Source organism: Numida meleagris, chromosome 9, assembly GCF_002078875.1.
Source record: "Numida meleagris isolate 19003 breed g44 Domestic line chromosome 9, NumMel1.0, whole genome shotgun sequence".
Taxonomy (NCBI): Eukaryota; Metazoa; Chordata; class Aves; order Galliformes; family Numididae; genus Numida; species Numida meleagris.
In genome coordinates this window covers 14,481,648-14,506,793 of record NC_034417.1, presented here as the reverse complement: position 1 = coordinate 14,506,793, position 25,146 = coordinate 14,481,648, and the positions used below count along the sequence as shown (strand labels likewise).

The 25,146-nt window shown below is 40.9% G+C and overlaps 1 long non-coding RNA gene across 2 annotated transcripts in view; it reads right to left on the bottom strand.

Moving 5' to 3' along the window:
* LOC110403913 overlaps positions 1-24,833 on the bottom strand; it is a 111,973-nt gene extending 87,140 nt beyond the window's left edge. For both annotated transcript variants that reach the window (XR_002441901.1, XR_002441902.1), the window contains exon 1: positions 23,702-24,833. This is a non-coding gene — a long non-coding RNA (uncharacterized LOC110403913). The remainder of the gene's footprint in view (positions 1-23,701) is intronic.

Below are 25,146 nucleotides of genomic sequence, written 5' to 3'. Positions count from 1 at the left end.
AAGAAAAGCAGGAGGTGGAAAAAGCTCCAGCACTGTGTGATTTATTTCAAGATATGGTCGCTTCCGAGGATTAATGAGTATGTCTCGCTCAAAGATGAGACTCATCATGACTGTTACCTTTAATAACCCCTTTTCCTTAGAAGATCCCTCAGTACTGAGGATGAGACTGTGAGCCGGCAGCTTGAATTATTCATGAGGGCTGGTGGAAAACAATCATCCGCTCTTGGCATTAATGGTCTGTAAAGAGTTGCTTTTGACAAAACCATTTAACACCAGCAATAAAATAAATAAATTAATAATGGGGAAGCGTGGGGAGGGAAGCAAGCATAATAATGATGTACTGATGTAACACACCCTGGAAAATATTGTCTTAGATAGAAGAACGTGTGATCAGCAATCAAGTCCCTCTCACTAGTAAAATAAATCAGTGGGGAAAAAAGAAACCCGGGTGCAGTCTTCTGGCTCTGAATGCTGAAATACTGGGAGGCAACTCTGGTTTGGAGTTGGACAAACAGTGGATCTTGCAGAAGCAAACATATCATGTAGAGGTCAAAAGAAAGTATTCAAGGTAATTACACCTCTTTTCAGAGCAGCTCTCGTGCTTGACAGATCCTCCTCATGGCAACAGACAGAAAACCAGCTTTGTATGGGGAGGTGTTTTGCAGCGCTCTGTTCTATATGACATGCTGCAACCCATTTGGGAAGTGTGTTTGTTGGGGGGCGTGGGGAAGCTCATAGCAATGGTATTGCTGCCTCTGACTTTCTCAGTCAGCTCTTGTTAGGAAATAATGTCACATATAATTTCCCTTCTAATCTGCATAAGACATTCCGCAGTCAGGAGGTAAGATTCCAAAAAGACAAAGAAAAGTAAATATTAAAAATTTGGTTGGCTAAAAAAACAAGATTCCACTTAACATAGTGCGCATGTCATATTTCATTTACTTCTGTAAAGACATCTTTAATAAAAAGAAAAAAAAAGCAGAAATACTTGTGCTATTTGTTTAATGATAAAACCACTGGCACAGGAAGTGTTCAGATACTTATCAGCAAAACTTTTCCTGTGTTCAGAAATCAGAGGCCAGAGTCTTGCAGAAATTACCCTCTTCAACCCCAGTCCAAAGCAGGAATGGTCACAGTGGTCACCCACAGAGACACCGTCCTGCTCTTGGAGACCTTCAGTGACAAAGGTTCTAAGACTTCTTCTGTTTATCTTTTCCCAGATTTTTTCTATACATCTCATCAATTCTCCATATTCTCTCTCTTTAGTCTTTTCCACAGTACAGCAACACTGGAACCAGTATTTCAGCTAGGGCTGTGTCTGTGCAGAAGGGAATTACTTCAGTGTCGCAGAGGATTCTTTACCACCTCTAGGGACCTCCCTTTTTCTAAGTCATCTGAACTATAAGCATCAGAAACGTCACAAAGAACTAACAACAAGAATAACATACAGCACTTACAAAGCACAGGCCAAGTTATAAATATGTAGCGCTCAATCTTACTACAGCAGACCTGGATCCAGTACAGGGTCCCATCACGCAGTGAATTTAGTAGGCTATTTCTCATCACCATTCAGGAAAAGCAATTAAACACACGCTTAATTTCAAGTACACACCTAAACCTTACTGTTTATAGTGTTTATTGTGTTTTGATGAACCAAGCTGTTACACACAGACTTAACCATAAGCATGCGGTCCAGCAAGATTATTCATGCTCTGAAGTCATACACCTGTTAAGTGCTTTATTGGACTGAGGGCATAATTAGTGCAAAATAGAGCTATGTATATTTAATTACAAGCAGGACTAATGGCTAAAAATTATTTGTAAAATAGCATGGTATTTCCAGAGGCCAACTGTGAAACTAGTCCTGCTCCCAAGATCTAATTCTGCATCCTCTTCGAATCTGAAGAGAGACAAAACAATTGCTGTGATTTTCTCAGTCCTACAGAAATCATACATGAATCAAATTATCTTTTGTATTTATCAGCTAAATAATTCTGTCAACTGTCCAACAACTGCAGCAGCCCCAGGAGCTTTTGTAAACTAGCTGATGAATGATTGGTTAAATAAATCTACTACAATTATTCTGGTAACGAGAAACAAAAACGACACCATGTCTTTGCCAACACAAGCTAAATTCTATTTGCTGCTTTTTGGTAATAGGAGATATTGTATTTCTTTAATAGCGAGGATTTACTTGTGTGGGTAATTGCAGAGCTCAAAATAGCTAAAGATTTTTTTTTCCCTGAGATAGGATCTTAAAATGCTAACATTCATAGTGCCGGGTCTTATCATAACGTAACATTTCACTTAATGAAACACAAGAATGACTCTAGCATCTCTGAATTTATAGACTCTTTATACGTTAAGAAACAGACATGAGCTCAGACTTTGACCATAATGAATAGGAGAAAGAGCAGGAACAAACAGCTATTTATATGAGGGCAGTGTCACCACGAAAGCTGTAAGGTCTTTGGGTCAAACTCTCAGCTGATGTAAATGCCTCTTCGCATTTTATTAGACATAGTTCTTAATAATAAAAAAAACACAGGAAGGTGTCAAAACAGAGCCATCAAATCCATCTCTTCCACCATCTCTGCGACCTCAGCCATGAGGCGTGGAAGAGACAGAAAAATTCAGATGTCTTTATTCCTCATACTGGAAGTTTTTGATAAGACCTAAGCATAACTGTTAGTAGTGACCAGGCACAAGTTAAGCACTGTTATGCTTCTGTAATTCCAGTTTTGTAAAATCTGTGCTCAGTCAGCAGAGCTCAATCATCTCTGCTGCCTTATCAAACCCAATCCAGACACCATACTCTTTGCAGATCTCCGAATCCAGAAGGAAATGTATCTTGGAATACTTTAATGTTTCCTGACATTCATTTTGATTCAGCCCTCGTACCTTGTGCCTCTGTATGTTTCACAAGTGTTTCCAACAAGCCAGGCTGCATTTAAACAAACAGTGGCAAATAAGATTAGCGGGCAAGAAGACCCTCATTTAAAAATCTAAATCATGTTTTATCAGGAGAAGAAAGCTCTCCTGTAATTTGCAAACTTATGCACTCAGGACGCAGAAATAAGACATAGGCAATGAATGACAATACCTATTGAAGGGATAAGGGAATTTCAAAGCTGCTCTGTGAGGCAAATGCAGCAAACTGTTCTCAAGCAGAACAGACTTTGCACAAAGAAAAAAGAAAGCATTTTCCTGGCAATTTTGGATAGGCAGAAATCCATAAAACTCATGATCGGATCATGGGCAATTTATGGAGTGAGAAATCCCTGGATGGATACCAACACTCTCTCGGATGTAGTTAGTTCATGAGAAAGCAATGTTACATGGTCAGTAAATTGTTTAGGAAGATTTTAGTTGGCAAATCTCGCAGTCCTTGAGGAATACATTTCTTTATTTGCTTTCATCAGTGGACAGTTGCATTTACTTGCAACTGTCACCGCGATACCATGGACAGAGTCCATATATTTAGGAAAACTGAGGAAAAAAATGTTTTTCAAAGCCTGAATGATGCAGGCTGTTCTTCCAATACTTTGTTGGGTCTCTGGAAATACTACAATCATGGGTAAATTCTGAAACACTGTTATTTTACCATCACCAGTAAAATCCTGACCTCATGAAAACAAACAGAAACTCATCCTAGACTTCTGTAGGGCTAGAAGCAGAAGGGGTTTCTAAGCCACAGACAGAAAAGTACTGAGGCATGGAGAAGAGATGACAGTGTTCACAGCAGAGTCATAGGTGGGCTGGGCTGAAGAATTTTTTAATGTCACAGAGAGGCAAAGGTTCTGGCTAAAGCATAACACCAGCTACAAATGTGCTGACATTACAACATGGAGAATTTTGTCTTTGAGCAATAGAAAAGCGCTTAAATTTGATTAAATGTAGAATCATGAGGTTTTTGGTGGTTTTTCTCTTGTTTTCTTTCTTTGTTCCAAAGATGATCAAGGTCAGTCTACAAGGCCCAGAGAGCTAAATCAAATGCAAATTAAAATACGAACACAATATTCAACAAGGAGACTTTGGAAACAGCGTAAGTGAAATCGAGGGTTGGAGACATGATTCATTTTCGATAGATAATGTAAAGCTATGTGGGAAGGAAATGCTAGTGCATTTGCAAAGCACAGAGTCAGCTCAGAATAAAAAATCAGATAGACAGATTTAGCATCTAGCACATAATGCATCCCTGAGGTGACTAAATTTTCCTGAGAAAAGAACTAATCCTTGCACCTGTGCAACAGGGTTATGAAACACCAGGGAACTAAGTACTCTGTCCAGGAATTTACATTTGTTGTTACATATGCAAGACCTAATGCGTGAATATGCATGAAAAGAGAGTTGCAGTTTTATGGAAAATAGCTAAGTTTCAAGAATAGCATCCCAAAGAAATAGAGAACAAACCCCAGCAAGTCAGGGAGAATAACATCCCTTCTTACGGCCTCATGCTGACACAGCTGATAGAAGAACAATGAAATCCAAGCACATCTGTCCTCACAGCAAGGAACAGGGCATGGTGAGAAGCAAAGTGACAATGCTGTTACTGATGTCCAGAATGTTTCCCATTTGTATGCAAAGACATAGAGCAAGGAGAAAATGGCTTAAAGTCTCTGAGCGGTAGCTAAGTGGTACCCCCTAGTAAACACATAGAAAATGAAGCTTGTGTGCTCCTCCCCAGAAGTGAGAAGGTTAAGTACTGAAGTGATCCAACAGATCTGATTTCAATCAGTCTACAGCCTCAGCTCTTTCATTCATAGCTTTCTTACACATCAAACAGACATCCAATTCCTTACCACCTCATTACAATACTGGGAGAAGGGTAACACAGACATATACGTATTTTTAAAAATATACATTTTTGAGAGCAAGGAAAAAAAAAAAAAGCCATGCACTCACACCACTATGAATTTCTCCAAGAGGTAAGCAGAAACCACAGCCATGAGCAGGTAGCTGCACATATTGCTGCACAGAGGATGTTATTTGTGCTCACAGATTTAGCATGGAAGACAAGCTCCCAAATCGGGTGGTGTCAAATACAGCCCCCAGAAACAAGCAAGATGCATTTCAGTCCCTGGTGGCAGCAACCCATAAGCCAGCCACAGGTGCATGGTAAATTTAGTTGAAATGGGTGATTACATAATCTCATGCTAATTCTTCAGTAATTCCCCTGCAAAACAGATTTCATATTCCTGGGTAATTAACAGAAAATGTAATCCGTTCCTACTTTCCACGTTGCTCTTAATGTCTCCTCTTCTTTAATAAAGATTTTGCAATTAAAACTTCCCTGGCAAGCTGCCCAGCTCAGTGACCTTGCGTCTTTTACCTGCAGGATAATAAGCAACAGGAACAGAGCACACACAGCTATGAGTACTATGGCTTACATTTAAATATCTGGAGGATATTGGAGCTTGCTAGAGCAAGTTTGGCCTTAGTGAACATCCCACCACCACCATCTCCAGCTCTTTTACATCTACCATTAACAACAACAGCTCTTCTCCTCTCCACACTCAGCCACAATTGCCCACATCAGAGAGCATTAAGCACTACAAGTTTCCCTGATTTGCAAATAATCTTATTCCAGAAGTGTCAGCTTTCCCATCTAACAGACTTACTCATTCTCCTGAACACGCTATCAGCACCTCACCGTTGCCATTTCCCATCTAAACGTACACGCTACAGAAGGCGTTCTGGGGGATTGCTGCAAGAAGAGCTGATTGGGACTCGGCCCAGAAGCAGTTTACCTTTCAGCTTGTGACAGAGAGACAGAACTTTTCATCTAGAAGTGCTTCACAGATTTTAATCAACCTTTGCATCAGCCCTGAATGGAGGGTCAGCACTGCTTCCCCATTTGGATGTCAGCAACTGAGCTAGAGTAGGTGACTACTAAACACCACATGGCATTTTGGTGTTGGAAAGGAACAAAAAAAACAGCAGGAGAAAAAGGCAAAGCTGGATGCTGGATTCCATCCCCTTTTCCACTCAGGCTCCACAAAACTTTCTTCTTCCCTTTACTTTATACTGAAGTGACCTCCAAACTTCCTGTTCCTTGAGCCAAGAGAAGATCTTTGCTAACATCAAGGTAAGATGTAATGTATTAAATCAAGGTTTCAGGCTCCGAACACGCTCAGGCAAAGGATTTGAGAGAGAGCTCCCAAAATTAAGAGCTGACAGCAGGCTGGAATGGAATAAAAGTCAACTCTTGTTTGCAAAGCACTTTCAGGTCCCTTCATATAAAAGATTTTTGTCTCCATAAAGAAACTGAAGCAAATCGTAACCAGTGAGTAATCAGTGTCCACTATGTCAGACTGCTGGAAACAACCTGTTCCTAAACGCTGTCAGATCAGAAGTATTTTTAGAAATAACAAGATAATTGAATCTACCACAGCCAGCTCAGGACAAAAAAAAAAAAAAGGGGGGGGGGACCAAGATACTGTGCCAACTGATCCTTTATCAGAAAACCTCACCATAGTCAAAAGAGTCATTTTAGGCTTTATCCATGCAAAAGAAGGCATACAGCAGTCTAACGAGCACAGGAGTTCATCCCTTACTCATCAGTGAGGAGAGCAGCAACAAGAAGCAGCAAACAGCATGAGGGTGGAAAAAAGTTTTGCAATACTGACAGTTTCCTAAATCCCTTCTCTTCCTCCCCTTTGTAGAATTACTGTAATTAGTTCAGCAGAGAGGTGAACGCAGCTGATGACTTTATTCATTTAATTATTCAAAGGAGACCAGTGAATAATTTTAAAAGCATTTAGGGCCCCAATCATTTTAACTCAGGGAGGGATTAATAATGAAGAGCCAGACACTGTATTCAACAGCTGTAAGAACAGAACTTTTGCTTTCCATTTGTGTTTTGACTGCACTACCAGACGTCTTCCCACGCCCACCTCTCACAGGCACCAGGGACATGCCACACTGGATACATTCAGCAAATCGTTTCACCCCAGATACTTGTCACCTCTGCAGCAAAGGAGAAAGAGCTTCATATGAAAGCACAAGAAATGGGCAATTACCTAAGAAAAGCTTCTAATGAACATTCATCAATTATATATCAGTTAGTGGCTGCTGTAACATACCTTCCAACAGTTTTGTGAACTCCCTGGACGCAGGGCTTCTGAGCTCTGCTAAGCTTTGCCAATGCCCTCCAGTGATTTTCTTGAATTGATTCACTATTGCAAAGGATAAGGTGTAGGACATACTAATGCTGGGATTGCCCACCCCAAAATACATCAGAGGAAATTCCTAATGCAATCGTGTCTGCCTCTTTGAAAGGCAAAATTAAGGCATAAAACGGAGATGGTCAAAGGTGATGACTGTTAATACTAACAAGAAAGATAGCCCAGCTTTCCCCAGCCACAGTCACTGCAATATGCTTTTCCACATTACTACAGTAAGATAAGGAATCTTGTGCTACACATTTCCAGCAGAGTGATGACACCAAAGACAAAAAGCAAAGAAAATCATATAGGAGCCCTACGTAAACCATCTTCCAGGAAAGGAGGGGTTTTCTTTTGTTTGTTTGTTCTGTATGAAATAGAGCAGTTATAAGTGCAGGAGGAAAAGGAAGAGAGACTTCTGCAACCACTTATCTATAAGATTATAAAGTAATCCAGAGCATTCATATAGATGTTCATACATGGACAGTATAATCCTTATCTAGACAAATGTAAAATTCCAGGGTGAAGTCCCCAAAATTCTTGCTTGTAGTTGTTCATCTTGAAGTGCAATTCTTTATACTGTCTTCTGAAGAAAACCTTGACAGTAAGAAGTGCTGTTCTTTTTCAGCTACAGAAAACACATCTTTTTCTAATATAAACATTACATCATGCAGTCATGAGAACTCAGAGGAACTGCAGCCGCTATTTCTTCTGTACTTTCAGTCAGAGATTCTCCATCCCCAAGCAGATGCAACCTTGTGGTCCCCACAGCCATACCCATATGGTTGCTCCGGGGTGGATGGATGTGTCCTGCTTGGGCAGCAGGAACCAAGAATGCTAAGTAAAGCCATCTCTATCTGAGCTCCTTTTCAATCTGCTGTCAGTTCAGGTGTGTTGCAAAGGGATGGTTACAGAGAGTGGGAGAGAAATCAGCCTGGAGCCTGGAAGGTGGAAGTGACCAGAGACGAGAGGAGGAGAAATGAAACAACTGTATGAAGCCAAACCACATCTTCCCAGGGCAGAACTGCTCCACAGCAAGGATTACACAGGAACAGGGAACATTGTTTGATCTAGACCAACGTCAGTAATAAAATGAAAGCTCCATTAGCTATAAGAGCTCATCATGTGTACTGCTTGTGCATTCCAGGGAGAAGGAGCCACAGATCAAGATAATCCTCTTTCTTGCTTGTGTTTTCAGTTTGTTCATTTTTCCAATGTCAGCAAGTTCCGTATTGTTTGTAAGCCAAAGACTGACAGCAGTTTGATCTTGGTTCACCCAGTATGTGCTCACAATGGGACACGTGGCATCCACACATTCATTCATTCCACCAAGGAGCAGAACCTGAGCCTGAGGCAGTCCTCAGAGCTCACCTCAAAAGGTTTGGGATTGTTAGCAAGCCTAAGAGGCATCAAAAAAAATAAAATAAAAAAACACAGGGTTCACAGTAAGAACAAAACAAAACAACTTGCTTAAGAACATCTACACACCAGTGTTTTCCTTGAATTGGAGCTTGGGAGTAAATTTCTATTTACTGGTGTATGAGGAAAGCCAGATAAAATTAAATGCACACCCAGGGATGGGATTGTGAAAAGTGTGCATTCTCCCTAATATAATGAAAAACTGAGAAGAGTGACATGTTTGCAGATTATTTATTAACAGTAGGACAGAAGCTATTTTAGGCGCATGTCTTTAGACACCATTAACAGTAATTTACTCTCTAGAGTGCCCTTTCAGGAAACAGTAGGAACTAAGTAAACCCCATATATCATTCAGAGGCAGGAACAATTCTCATTGTTTCTTTCCTAAATCTATTTCCTTTCTCAGAACTTTGCCACCATATGGTCAACAAGGAAGCTGTGTAACAGGATCTGATAAGATTGAATTATATATTTTAGCAAGCTTCAGGAGCTGGGCCAAGGCATTTAAATACATCAGTTACTGAATTAGGACAAACCATTTGCCATCTTCTCAAAGAGGAAAATGAAAAGGAAAGACTTCACATCTGATCTAATGCATGAGAGGCCTCACAGACATGATAGCAATGAAGGGGCAGAAGACAGGCACCTAGTTGCTCTTTGTGCTTGTTTTTAAACAAATGTCTCCCCCATGGTAATCCTAAAATGATGTTCTTACTTTTGAATCTTAAATTAAAAATTTTTATTATTGTGGAAGCCTGATGTAATTTACAAATAGGTTTGACAGAAGACAGGAGGCTTTACTGTAATCCATTACCGCACATTTTGGTTCCCTTCTGCTCAAACAGCTGCATCCTCTCTGTCTACACATCTTGTGGTAGATTAAAGAAGAATCAATCTGAGTAAGAACAAAAGTAAAATCTCTTTCCCCCTCTGAAATCCTGCATTGATGTGTGGGGTGCAGGCGTGCAAAGCTGCAAGGAGGCACGCATGTTCTGCACGCCACAGAGTTTGAACTGGAAGCAAAACGGCCTCCATCTCCAATCAGACAAACAACTGGAATAGTGAATGTGAAACCCAGAGAAAAGCAGAACAGCACTTTCCATTTTCTAGCAGGTTCCAGTAACGTTCAACAGGGCTAATAACATGCAGCGGTGGAGTTCACGTTCTGCCCTTCTGCTCACTGAGGCCATAACTGATTTCTTAAAGTAGGACCTCAGAAGCATTTTGGTGGGCTTCTTGGCCTCCAGAGGTGAATTTCACCCAGGGAAAAAAGATCTAAGTTGCTACATGCAACGGAATAGGAAATAGTTATTTTCCACTAGGGAATCGCATCTCCTTTTTTCCCATCCCAGCTTCATTTTCACACCACGCCTGTTGAGACTGGAGCCATATGTACATTTTTCCAGTGTTATGGTCTAAAGACACGACAAAACACATTGAGGAGATTCAGGGTCATTTTAAAGCAGTAGAAGAACATAAGGGAAGGCAATCCAACTGCTCTTCTGTGTCACCTGCTATGTAGCTGCAAAATGATTTCTAATTTTGTCAGATTAAGAAAATACTACAGACAGCACTGAGGTTTTACGATGGAGAATGCTCCTATCCTTCACAGTAGCACTCCAAAAGTTACTACAAACCTTCCTGGAGTCAGCAGAAAAAAAAAATCACTGGAGAAGTATGAAACACCCAGGAGAGCAAATCATTAAATTGAAGGATAACTAGATGATGTCAAACTGATGGCATTTGCCCAGGAATAGCAGCTCACACTGTTAAAAATTAATTCTGAAGCACTGTAAACCACCTAACTGCTGCTAATTGGTCTTGTCCTCACTTTCTCTCTGCTAGTCTCCCAAGTTGTGTTTTCATTTCCATTAATCTGATGCTGGTCTTCCGGATAACCTGCAAACGCAAAGCATTTGGTTCCTGCTCCCAGCTCATTGGAATAATCTAAATGATGAAGGCAGGTACCAACTTCTCTAGCTGTAGCACCACATAGCTGCACAACCAACCTCCTATAAAACCAGAACTTGCAAAGGTGTGCAGAAGCTGCTGGTCCTTCTTTCAGCTCCAGCTTGGTTGGACATCCCACGCAGAAGGAAAACCCTGGCAGAACAAAGATGTAAGAACCATCCTGCACAGCTAGAGTTCTGTGAGCTGCTCCTATAACCAACCCCCGTAAATTTACAAGGCACTGAACATCTTGAAGATGTTCTCCTAACATTAATGCACTTTGTATAAGCAACAAGTATTAATTTAGACAAGGGCTGTTCAGGAGCCACACTCCTACTACCAGTAAACGCAGGTTAATTTACTTTTGCAGCAGTTTTTAAGAAATTCAACTTCCTTTAAATAAAGTAAAAGGGAGAAAATAAATAAAACCACAGTCCAGATGGAAACAAAGTCTGTTCCTTCTTCATCAGCCAAGCCACAGACAAGTTATAATTCACGTCTCCCTTGAGTCTCATCATTACCTACATTTGGGAAGCAAACATAAGGGTTAGGGGGTAATGGCGGTGTGGGGGACGCAGCCTGCCAACAAATTATATGCTAATTTTTTCTGTGTCTTTAATTCTATCTGAAATAAATGAAAAACATCTTGTGGTCCAAGTCATGGGATTCCTTAATCAACAAGGCAGAGCTGGGCTTGCGAAACTGAAGTCCCTGGGGAAATGGCTTCACTACTGAAGGAAACAACTGACTCAGAGCCCCACCGTCCTCAGACAGATTTCCTCTTAAATGCTTTCGTTGAAAGCAGTGCTTGCCTATGCCCAGGAGCATCTCAGCCCACTGGTCTCAAAGTCTCTTTTTATGCCATTCCAATAGCACCAGCTGGGGACTTCAGCCAAAGGCTTCCAGCTGGCATCTTGTGAAGCCTGGTGTTTCTTTCTGGTCATGTTAAGGACTCTAGTTTACAAATTCCTGATATGGAAAGCTCCAGTGCTCGAGTGCTTTATATTCTGATCTTATGAATTGATCTGCACAGTAAAGTACAATCAAAGAATGGGTCCCCTTAACAATTAGAACTGCTAAGGATAGAATTGCATCTGATTTGCCTGATGAGTCTCATTTTTAATGCAATTAGGCAGCCAAGGTTTGACAGACTAGACTGTCAGAGAGCCAAAGTGCCAAAGGAAATTTGCATATATTATAAAATAATTGGAATGGCAGGGTAAAACAAGAACCAATCTGACCTAAGCCTTCACTCAAATAGAATTGTGTGAATAATGGATTTTCCTTAATCTTGGTTGAACAGAAAAGGTTTAAAAAAGTTTACCGTGAGCAAGAACACATTTTTCTAATCTATAACAAAAAAAATGGAAAAAAGGAGTAGAGACAATTCTAAATAAAATGTCAATTTAAAACATCACACTTAAGCATTTCATTTAGAAGCCAGAAAAGCAAAACGTTTGCATCCAAAGTAAGACAGCAAAATGAACATTCTTAAGAAGGAATACTTTAGGCTGAGAAATTCCACACATTTTTTCTTTCAAGAAGAAAATAAACGTCTTCAGCTTTGTCAGTTTTTCCTCAGCAGAAAAAGAATACCTATTAAAACTGAAAACAATAGTTTTAATGACACACTTGTCAAGGAAGCCGTATCAAATTCAAGATTTCTGATCAAACCCAGAGAACTGGGAAACGTTTGGAAATGCATTCCATACAGATAATAGTGGATATTAAATCTCCCAGCTTTTGGCTGCTCTTGGATGTGGTGCTCTGTCTTCCATTCAGATACTTTGGAAGTTCCCAAATCCTTCTGGACTGATAATAAAATCAGTGTTGCAGTATTCAAATGCTAATTGTATGGGGCAGAGAGGGGAGCTAACAACAAAAAAATAATAATAAAAACAATTTCCTTACTGCATGCACGCACATCTTACTGCTAAGCAAAATGCAACTTTCCTACTTATATCGAGAACATGGGTTTGATGTCAACCGAATTTACTGAAAGGAAGCACCCGATCTTATCTGCAACACTTAGCTAGACCTGTGATTTTATATTTCACCTACTTCCTTTTCGTGGACAGAAACAAGTAGGTAAACGCAGCTTCACCACACTGTTTCTACCTTAGCTCTACAGAAGGATACTTTATTCTGCCTATGCAATTTAACTCTTCAGAGAGGTCAGAATAGCTCATACTATTAAATAATGCAGGCTAGACAATACTGACTTAATAAAACTTGCATGTCATTCTGTGTTGGAATTGATTTTCCTACTTGAGGGCCACTTTAGCTTGCAAATCAAAAGTGTCTTCTGTTGGTTCTTACAAAAAGACGTTGCCATTGCCTGGGCTTCCTTCAGAAACAGAGATTGATGGGACCAGGCTTGTGCTGGGTCAGTGTCTAATGGCCTCCTCTCAGCGGCCTGAATTATTCAACAGTGCTACAGCACCTCATGTTTTTTGATTAATGCATACAATTCAGGAACATCATAGCTGTAAGTATCAAAATACTTCCCTGCATTTTGTAGGCCAGTTTTCACTCTTCTTTCCTCTTTCGCATCCCAGTTCCAACATGTGAACTTATTCTCGTGGTAGGTATAGCCTTTCTGAACATTAAGTCATCCCGAGGACAAGGGGAACAATAATTCACTTCACTTGGACTCCACTAACGCTTGTGTCTTCCCATATACTAATATGTTTCATCCAAGACTCTTAAGTAATGGCTCACATTTATCTACCTGAACTAGAAACGTGCAAAGATCACCAGATCATTCAACAGCAAAGCTGAGAATACAATTATCACTCTTATAAATAGCCCATCTTTTTCTCCATTCAGTTCACCTGTAGATTTTCAACAGTCTGGTTCTTTCCCAGAATTTCCAGAAAAATAAGTTTGTTGAAAAGGTAAAAGGATCTTGTCGTGAAGCTGACAGGATTCCTGCTTCTCATCTCTTGACCTCTCTCTTCCCACTTTGCCCATTGCTAACAGTGAAGCTCTAAGTTTTATGCACTGATTGCCACACCAATTGTAGGCACTAATGTTTATAAAACCATGATCTATTTCACTAAAAATAAAAAATTCAAGTCCAAATATAGCAATGTGTGTAAGTAAATGCAATTAAACCTATTCTAGTGTTAATTATCTTCCATTTTGTACTTGTAAAACGTAGGAGAGCTCAACTCCAGCCTCACGAGTAGACATTCCCACCAAATATCATGACTGATTCACTGGGGATTTCTACTTTGTAATGGCATTTTCCCCCCAGTAACGAATGGGTGCAATTATAAATAAGTATTAAAAAAAGAGAGGCAGGAAGAATGGCAATGACTAAAAAAGTTATTTAAAAAAATCAATATTTAAAGCAATTAATTATAACAATGGTATGCTTTAATTGGAAAAAGCAAATTACAGAAGGCAAAGGGAAGAGTTATGATGCAATACGATGATCAACGCTGAGCTGTAGGATCAATTTTGCATATAACTGCAGCCACTTAAATAGGTTTCTGCAAAGCTGAATATTCTCAGTCACAGTCCAAATTACCTAGGAAAATTTGACCAATTAAAAGTAATAGATAATATATACTATGCACCAGTAACACTGAAATACACACTCAGAGGCTTGGCAGTTGTAAGACCATTAACAATCTCTGAGCATTTTAGAAGACTAACAAGTGAAACAAAGCCCAGAAGGTTTGGATTGCAGCTTTGATCAGTAGCCGCTACTGTTCATGGGAAAAATACTATTGTGGTCACTGAAGCTATCTTAGAAATTAGTGAGCTACGAGCTAACCAAATAAAAAGGAACTAAAGTTTTAGTGTTAGACATCCTTGTAATTATATATAATAGATATAAAATGTCTTTACTTTACAAATTGGTTCCAGGCTTTTAACTTAAAAATCACAGTGGTTAATTCTTTTTAAAATGACAAAGTATCTTCATACGCAAAGTTCCACTTCTAATAAAGTGCCCACACTTAGTTAATAAAATAGTAATCGAATGCTTTAGAACAACGAATAGAATACTGAGATTAGACCTAAAGCTAGCCCCTTCTATACTTCAGTTTTTCCCCTAGCAGAACTATGGAAAAAAATATATATATATCTTGAAATCCATTTACTTTAACTGACTCTTTTTTCACCATCTATTTTTTGGCATGCATTTGAATACAAAGCTGGAATCGCTGAGAGTTCTGTCTTAAAGCTATTTCACATCCTCAGGTGAGCTGACATGTCCTCATCCCTCTCCACACCTGAGAGAGGAATGTTTCAGTTCCTCTCCAGACATTATCTCCATTCACAAGTCCAGAGAGAAGACCAGCTCTCCAGGACTGGGGCTGCCCTAGAGCCTGTCAGTATAAACACCAGGAACATTGGTAAGCAGAGTCATCCTCTGGAAGGATTCATAACATGAGCAAAGACTGGGATATAATCAGAAAGAGGAAAAATTAAACTATACTTTTTTTACGTGCTGAAGTCTACCACCGCTTCGAATGGTTACAAACGAAACTCAAGCCTATCTCTGCCAAGAGAAATCCTTTGAGATGCCTTCACCAGCACTACGTTTGGTGAAGCCAGGTAAGCACAGAGGGTACAACAGCAGCCCCAGGTTGCAGAACCTCATTAGCAATTCATATTTCAACATTTCTGAGTTTCTGTTTGTCATCCCCAGAGTTCACTCTCAATGCACTATGCTAGCCCTGTGAATTCATGAATAGATACAAAAGACTTAACAGCCATCATAAGGACGTATTTCCCTCCACACAGACACTTTTTAAATGTCACCAATCTTTCTATCACAGCTTTGCTGCACAGGGCATCTAATTTCCTTTGGAAGTTCTGCAGCACAGTGTCCAATCAAAGATAGCATATTAAGTGTACATGCTTTAATTTTATGAAATCCAAACATTTTTAGTCTCATTTATATTCCATTCCATCTCTGGGACCTTCTGGGCTAACAAGAAGCTTACCCTAACCAAGAGGGTTGGAAAATACCAGTTTCATTGATGTGCTCTTTTTTGTCCTCAAAAACTGAAAAGACAGAGACAACAGAAGAAAGCTTTTTTAAAAATCTTCTATTAGTAGCCAGAATTTATCGGTTGATCTATCCCATATCTCAGTTGTGGAGACGCTTCATTTTTATGATCAATTTGCTTTAGTAATTTCCTCTAAACCTAATTTTTTGTTTATGAGTTTATATTTGATGGGCTCAGAATATCACCAAATTAAGTGCACTGAAGTTCATTTAAAATGTAAAATGATAGATATATAGATTTGGAATTAGAAACGGTGTAATAAATTAATAAAACATAGAGGTGATCTATAAGAAAAAGATAAAAGCATGAAGGAGATTTGGTGTGGAAGGAACATGAATTGTTCGCATAATGAAGCAAAGACGCCAAAATGAAAAACACAGAAAGGTAGATGATTGCGTCACAAAACACCCTGAGGGAAAGAGGAGCATGGAGGAAATAATTAAAATAAATTAAAAAATAAAAAATAAAAGACACAGCATGTCAGTGTGAAAAGAATAAGCCGGAAAGAAAAGGGGGAAAAAAAAGTTTTCAGGAAGATCAGAAGAAATGGTCATAGAATGAAGGAAGGGGTCTCCCGCCTGGCAAAGGATGAGACCACTGTTATACTGAAGACTGAACAAAGAATAATCAGAGAGGGTCTGAAATTAGCAGGCAGATATCATAATAGTTAATGCAGCAAAATCTGGAGAATACGAGGGGAAAACTATTACAAACCCTTAAGGGAGAGGACAGATCTATCTCTGCTGAACACAGAGTAGGCACGGGATGAGGCTGGGACCACCCTTAAAAATCTGGAATTGTGTCCTCACAGACCAAGCTATGCACTGCCAACAGGCTTTTTGGGTGCTCCAGGGAAATAGTAAGGGAGCAGATGTAACGCTGAGGATTATGGTTTCTCTGCAATACAGAAAGGATAAAGGAGGTCATCTAAGGTCTGTTGTCAGAACCAAATATCACACGTGAATACCTCCAGCTAGAGGAGACTGAGGTATGAGAGCTTTTATTTCTTCTTATTGGGCTCTTTTCTGAATTGCAGATCACTGTTTGTATGCTTTCTCCACATAGACAACGTCTTGGTGCAAGAGGAACGCTGCACCACGCTGTGTACTCCACTGGGCAGGGATGTTCAGTGCATCTATTATTCACATCACAGCTTGCTGCAGCTATTCCAGGAAGACCTCAAAAGAGCCCTGTCCTACTGCCATGAAAGGAAGTGAATACAATTTCCTTATATGAAGGGTCAGGAAACTGGAAAGCGAGCCTCCTCCTTGTGCACAAACCCTATGTCTATCAGCAGCAGCATCTGAGCTTCACTCAAACAAGTGCCCCAGGCTGTGATAAGCACTTCAAAATTTCAACATGGCATCAGACAGGAGGAATCACAATATTCAAGTATTAATCAACAGGGTAAGAACAAGCTGTTTTCTTTCCTTCTGGACAGGACTTTGGGTACAAGAAGACTCCAGTAACCATCTCTCCATAGAGATTACACATTACAACATTGTCAGCCTTGTTCTGAAGGAAACACAAGTACTGATGCCACTCACCAATCGGTGCTGCCAGTGGATTGCTTTAATTGATGCAGCAGTGTGATCACAGCTGCCCCTCCACCTCCCACTACTGTTTGTTTCTGACCCTTTCTCTCCAGTTATGGTATCTATCACACGTGACCTTGAAAAAAAAAATATACACATGCACAGGCTGCAGTTCTGTTTTGGATACACTTGAAAGCTCCCAAGGAATCCAAACCCTGTGCTGCAAGGCATAGGCAAATTTGAAGGAAAGAAGAAAATGCACATTCTTTGGGCTTACTTAGCTATGTGTTTCAAGAGCTGCTAACTGCTATGTTCAGGTTCAGTAATCTATCCAGATCGAAAAAGGAAACAGGGAGAGAAACCAAATCCAGGCAAGTCTTTGAGCCCTAATTTAGTTTTACCTTTCAGAGGTGATTTCACACTTCACTTTCCCTAACTCTCCCTGCACCCACATTTTCTACTGCGCTTGGATCAACACCATTTCTGCTGAAGCAAAATTGCCTTCGGCTTTGACAGAGGCTGATTTTACACAGGTGTGAGCCTCTGCTTCTTTCCCTGTCTTCAGAGAGGTAAAGATAGTTTTAAATGTTAGTTTTCCATTTAAAAAGACAAATGTGCAAATACATGTGGAAAAGGCAACAGCATCATAACAACACCATTCAGAAGTCCAGCTGTCCCTGGGTTAGGGCTCAGAAGCTCTACTGAGCTCACACTTGAAAAAGACAAGAGGTGAAAGAGCATCCATTTTGAGGCAGGGCAGAAAAAAAGGGAAGAAACAGAAATGCAACATTGTGAAATAATAGCTCCAAACAGCCCAGCTCAGGGCTCCTACACCTGAGCTGCCACCAGCTGGGAAGTTCAGCCCTGGGCCATGCAGCTTCCCCAGGTGCAAGCTAAATGTGATGCCTTAATTGCCACTGCCAGAATAACCCTTCTGTTCATTTGCAAGGCATGATCGACTGGTTTGACAAAATAGCACCAATCTTCTGTAGCTCCTGCATGCTCAGCTCCAGCTTTGAGAAATATTAATGAGGATGCAGGGGCGCTCCCCGTTTCCCTAATGCAACTTTTATGAAGGTGCAGATTTCTTGAGGTCTCATCCATGGGAGATGGGCACCTGCTCTCCATGTAGCGTGACCCAGGGATGTCAGCAGGGCAGAGAGAGCGAAGTCCTTCAGGGTCAGCCTCAGCCTGGCCTGAAGGCAGAAGCAAGCTTTGCCCGGGGCAGGATCGGAACAGACAGAGCTGATTAACGTGCTGCTGAGATACCAGAAAATGAGCCCTTTTCTTGAAAGTAGGCCAGTGTCTCCAGGGCTGTACTATAAGATCTCACAGCTTCCATTACAGAGGGGAAAAAAAGGAAAAAAAAAAAATCCAAGGGTTCTACAAAAGAGAGTATGAGTACCTAGTTTCATCACAAAATAAACTCTTCCTCCCACACATGTTTTCATTTTTCATTATCTCAGCAATGTCTCACTCTCTGTACGGCATTTGGTGGTATTTGAAATTATGAACACGACACTGAAGTATACCAACTCATTAACACAATTACTATTCATTCCATCTTGATTGCTATAGCGGAGACTTGTGTGGAAATTGCAGGGCAGGCTGGCTTAATCACATTTCCTTCCGTGCTTTGAATATCACAGGGCAAATATCCCCAGCTCAGCAGTGCCACATTGCTCCCAGTCCCATTCTTTTGCCTTGTGTGCATCAGCCTCAGCAATCCCAATTAGCCCATCATTTGAAGAGGCTTGGTTTCATTCCCCGCAGACTGCCCATTTATTAACATCCACCAGGTTATCTTGGTAAGTCACGACTGATCAGTCCATAACCAGCTGTACATTTTCACTTTCATTTTTCATGTGTCTCAGGGACATAAGCATTCAGTTTAATTAACAAGGATGAAATGTGGTTTTCTGTGAATTTTCACTTTTCAAGCCTCCCTGCCCATGGAGAAAATGGCTTAAGGAAAGACATAAAAGGAAAGACTTTCCTTTCAATACCACCAAACTTCTAGTTTGCAGTTCTGCACTATGTATATTTCCACAGAATTAGGACAGAAAGAATCGATACTTACATGCTAGGCATCAAACAGATAACAATGAATCACCTCTATTTCAGACACTACACACAAGCCACTTCAGACCTACTGCAGTTCCCAAGGCTTTCTACTTCCTGAAAATTCAATACTGAACACTGCTCAAGAACACAGAAAACACACGTATCTGAGAAAGTTTGGTGCTGAAATTCCAGACTGAAATGGGGATGTGATGCTTCAAGAGAAATAGAAACTCCTTTTTGTTCCAGGCTTTCTGCTGGTTTTTTCCCCCCCTCTACCCCCATGTTCTGGGTGCAAGACGCATCATGCAGCCTCTGAACTTAGAGCAGCTCAAGACAAGGAGAGGGGAGATGTCCTGACAGTGCCCTGGAGCATCCCTAACGAGAAGAGCAGCATTAGCATGGGCAGGCTGTGCCGAGCAGCACACAGAGGAAATGGGGCATTTGCTGATGTCCTTGAGAAGCCCATCTTGGCTGCGCTCAATCAAAAGGCTCCACAAGATTGTTGCATGGTGCTTTAATGACATTTATTATGACAGCTGAGCAAAAGCCATGTTTTTATGAAGTAATTACTCATTGCCAGAGGAGTCAGCTTATTGAGCCTAACTGCAATTAAGTTCAGATACACGTGACGAATGCTATAATTTCTTTTTCCCATTCTCTTTCCGAAGGGGACATTATTGGCACCAAAGCTGTACTTCAGCTGAAAGTCCAGAAAGCTTCAGCAGGCTGATAATCTCTTCAAAAGTATGAAGTAAATACATTACAAAATAACTAAACAAACTGAATATCGTCTTCTTGGCCAGATGTATTTGGTGCTTTAACCAGATTCATAATCTCCCTGTGGCAAGTCCGGTAGAAGCTAAGTAGTTATTGTTTTATTGTGACCCAGAGGAAAAAGAGGCTTAAGTTTCAGAATTGGAGGCGTTCCCTCTTTGCTACATATAAGGAGGTTGTTTAGTTGGCTTTTTTTGGTTCCCTGCTCTGCATTAGTGTGATGCCAAACACCGTGGCTGCACTCTCATCGTTCTCTCAAATGCAGGTGTGTTCAATTCCAAGGTCTTCACAGGCCAACTGTTTCACTTAGCACTAGTTTAAAAGAACAGAATGCCCTCAGGTGGACCAGCTCCTATCACCAGCCAAGGCACCAGGTCCATCTATGTTATTTCTATTTGAAGGAAAAAGCTTGCAGGATTATTTTCCCTATCAGCTTTTCCTTCTACTAGGTAAATCATGTAGCCTATCAAAGCCATTTCTGTGATCTCCCTTAACAATGCATTTGAAGGCGATATCAAAGAATTGCTGCTGGTGTTATACATATTACAGTAAGCCCCTGATAGAAGATTTTAATGCATTTTATGATTGGGAATGTTGTCTCAAGATAAAAACAGGCAGTCTGCAGGAATCAGCAAAAAACCACTTAATTTCACACATGTATAGCCACTGACGTGTGTGCAATGAGATTAGGCGATGCCCTTGTCGGCAAACTTATCACAACTTTCTCCAAATAGCAAATCCCTAATTAGTTTATACTGTGGCTTTGCAGAGGGTAAGCATGGCTAGGGAAGAGCAAACAGTAGCTGATTTCACAGGAACATGCTTGCTTAGCATGGGCTTAGCCATTATAAGAAAGTAAATACCGCATAAAAAAGCACTCTGTGGGAAAGACTCGTATGTTTTGTTTCAGCACCATTCGCAGATTTATCCAGAAACTTCTCAAACCCACTGCATCTTAATGAACTGGGGAAGGACTACATCATTTACAGAGACTGTCCTTTAGTCTAGATACTATTCTGTTTATAAATACATTGAATTTGCCACTTACCAGTCAGTTTACAACACCTATGTCATGTCTCCTCAAGCAAGTTCACATTGCTCACAGCTGGAAGAGCAACAGAAATGTAGGTGCAGCATTCTACATCTGATGAAACTATCAAGTAGTAAGGGAAAACTGAAGAAAAGAAAGGCTGGACTTATTTCTGCAGACAGCAAAACACTGTATAAATTAAAGGCAAAAAGCATCTTCCGGCACCTTCCAAATGCCATCAAGCCAGAGAAGTAAAACGGAAAACTGATGGGAAGTTATGATACATCAAAGTGGTTTGATCATGTTTTTCTCAAAGAAAACTCCCTGGAGAGAAGAGATGAAGGGGACAGTGGCTCTGCTGTCCATCACGGGACTGAGGGATCAGAGCAAGGCCAAGATCCTCAGTAACCACCAGGCAGATGACAAGAGCAAGGAGATAACCACTGTAAATAAATGCATGAATTCCTACATCATGCTCACACCACAAGCTGTATTAGAAATAAAATGTTTTGCCTTTGATGCAGAAAGAAAGGAATGAAGTCTCAGTTATGCAGAGTCATTCAAAAAAGTGAATGCGATGTAATTATTCAAGATGGTATTACAGTGGCAAATTCGTCCTTCAACATCATCAAATCAGTTCAGAAAAGCCAGTAACATTCACTCCTCCACTTTCATTAGCTCTGCTTAATATGCATCAGATAAGTAGCTTATAAATTCCTTATTGATTCCCTGGATTTTCACCCTGAATCTCATTTCCTATTGTCTTCCCCTCTGTAAAGACACACAGAGCACTATTAACGACGGAGAGAAAAATGAATGCGCAAGCTGTTGCTGGACCATTTGTCATTTCACATACAAAGTAGCTCTTGCCATGTTCTGCCCATCCTGATCTCACTACCTCCAGCAGCACCAAGAACACTCCAGCACCAGACCTTCATCTGCTTTTGCTACAGCCTGCTCAAGTCAAGTGCACAGTTCAACCTTGACCCTTCTACGTAACCAATATCTAAAAAAAAAAAAATACCTTTTTTTTTTTTTTTTTAAAGACTGCTTATTTTTGGTAGTGGAAAAAGCGTCATACCTTATCTCTTTGAGATTCAAATACTATTTGGGCCAAAACTGCTGCTCAAGATCATGAACAAAACCTCCAGTTGATTCCAATGAGAAGTTTGTCTAAAAACCAGTTGGACTGGAGTTCACAACATGTTTTTTAGCATTTCTGGAGATTACTTATGTGACAGCTTTAGCATAGTGCTTGAGAGGACTTGACATTCATCAATTTTTTCCTCTTTTTTTAGAACAGTAACGTGTTCCTGCACATCCACAGAATTTAAACCACAGCAAGGCAAGTTACAGAAGAAAGTGGCATGTACGCATACATTTTTAATTGTATTTTAAGTATTGTGGTAATAAACATAGCTCAGATGTAAGATACTAGGACATTCTTATCATATTGTCTATACGCATCTCTCATGTAATGGATCTCTGGAGTAACTTAACTTTATTATTATTTCTATTGCAAGTTGTATCGCTAAGCGCCATAGGAAAGAATATGTAAATCAGAAACATAAATGTGCCAGGTAAAAGCTACCAGGCTGAGCTAATGAGTTTGATATAGCAACCATACAACTATATTTTGATTTTTTTCCAACAAGCTAATTAAGGCTACCTAATTATCCCAAGGAGTATTATTATCCTCTTGGATTGTTAGGAGTAATTAACTTAAAGCAACTTGCAACCCTGCCCAAGGCAAGGGGGTTGGAACTAGGTGATCTTTAAGGTCCGTTCCAACTCAAGACATTCTGTGATTCCATGGTCAAAAGTGTAAACTTTGAGTATCTTTGAAAATTTCAGCAGTAGATGATGGACTGTGTGCATGAAGCTGCTTCCCTGGCGAGTGCTTCAGGTCAAAGGAGCTATGCAGGAAATATCACTCAGGAAAGGTGAATGGGGTGTTTCCATGTATATGGAGGATTGTTTTTTCCTTTCAATTTTTGGGAGATATAAAAATAAAACGATAGTACAACTGGTAACAGATAAAGTTACAATGAATTTCTGTGAAAATATATGAAATGTGAAGATACTCCATCCTAGGGAACGTCTGAAGTACAAGGACACAAAGAAAGTCCCTCTCTCTTGAGAGACAGCGATGAAGGTTTCATAAATAACATCACATTAGATATCCAAACACTGCAACTGGAGCATTTGAAACAGTCATAAAGAGCAGGAAATGCCACGGGATATTTGAATAAAGGTGTTGTCTAAAGGAACAGTCCTATGCAGGAATTAATGTCTGTGTTTGCGTGAGCCTAACTTAAAGCAACTAGGTCAAACCCCAGTCATTGGCAAGGAGAGAAGCACCACAAATTCACCACATATCTCATCAAGGTTTAAACACTCCATTACAATCCAGAGCACATTCTTTCATGAAACATTGAAAGGACCTTTAAAGTCCACCAAGAAGGCCAAAAAACTTCAAATATATACAGAACATTTTAAATTAACAAGCTCTTAGAAAACATCTGAACTGACAACAGCAACGAGAAGTTGAACACATTCAGCCATTTGTGCTCATCGCTTCTGCCCCTTCAGTACCAGCACATCTCTGTACCAGTGGAGGGTACCAATACCACCACCTGCAGTCACACTGCCTAGTTCCTGCTCTCAGGAACCCCATGCACCAAAAGCAGGACTAGGACAAGATACCCAAACCACAAAACCCACAGACAGACTCACCTCAGGTCATGCTGCAACTGCTGCACAGGGCAGAGCAAGGAATCCAGCACGCCAGGCTGTTGCTGTCACCATGAATCCATTCTTCCTCCTTCAGAGCTGCTTTTTTACTTCATTCTTAACCCTACTAATAATCCAATCCCTGCTGTTTGCGTGGCACAGAATAACACAAGCCAAACACCTCGTCACACTAAGAGAGGTTCTTGAAAGAAGGAGCTTCTTCCCCTAAAGCTCAGAGAACTTCACAGGTGAAAGTGTGGCAGAGGTAAATACCAGCCCCTGGCCTTACTGCCAGGAACTACCTGTTGCTGTTAATCTGTAACACTCACTGCTGCTCTTATCCCAGTTTTCCCAAGTCACCAGGTTGACGGGCCAGGTGCTTTGAGTTGAAAGGGGATGTTTTGCTTATTGAACATTATTTTGAATGCTTCAGAGCACTGTTGCTGTGCAGCTTTCTTGCTAGCTTCCTCTGCACCCAGCCTGAGGGCTGCTGTAGGAGGTTGTCATGCTGCTGTAACACAGAATTTTGTGAGGAATATTGTGAGGCCAGTAGCTAACTAGTGGGCGTGTCAGTCTAATTTGGTACAGGGCAAAGCTCTAGTAGGGCAACTATGGCAGGAGGAAAGGGGTTAGAATCAATGACAGATCTTTAGAGACACTCTAGAACAAGCATCCAACCCACGGCCTGCAGGCCCCATGGGGCCCAGCACAGCAAGTAAGGCCATCATGGCGGTGGCTCTTCCGTGCTGGGAGGCCCAGCCCAGCCTCAGGTGCACACCCACCCCTCAGCCACAACGTAAACATCAGCCTAGGACAATTTCCCTTCACTCAATGCAGCTCACGCAAGCCAAGAAGTTGGACACCCCTACTCTAGAGCAATCTCTTACATGTACAGATCCTTCCCCTGATCTTTCTTTATCACCATGGCACTTGGACTGCACCAGAAGGCTTCTATTTAATCTGCTTGCAGACCTTGCACATTCCACACCAAGACCTTCTGCTTTCGGTATGTTACCCCGCCCTTCTGTCAAAATCTGACTGACAGCCAGGGAAGTTCCACGCCACTCTGTCGCAAGCCTTGTCACACCCATCCCTCACACCGAAACCCAGCACTGATAGTACCACTTCATACCCAGGTGCTAGGGCACAGATTAACCGGGTGAAAACTCCCGGGTCCTGCTGCAGAAAGAAAAAACATACACGTGCTTGCTGTGTCAGCTGGCTGATGATCCACAGCCAGCATTGCTTTTATTTTTGCAAGCTGGAGCAGAGTCTAGAAGGTCTGTTTTTGGGCAAACCCGGGTTATTAAAAAAAGCAATCAGCTGGCCAGAAGGAACAAAATCCAACAATATCCTCTCCTTATCGTTTCCCTTTATCCACAACAAACAAATGAGTCAATGTGAGAGGAAAGGAACTCAATCAGCAGCCCCACACCAGCGAGCAGGGC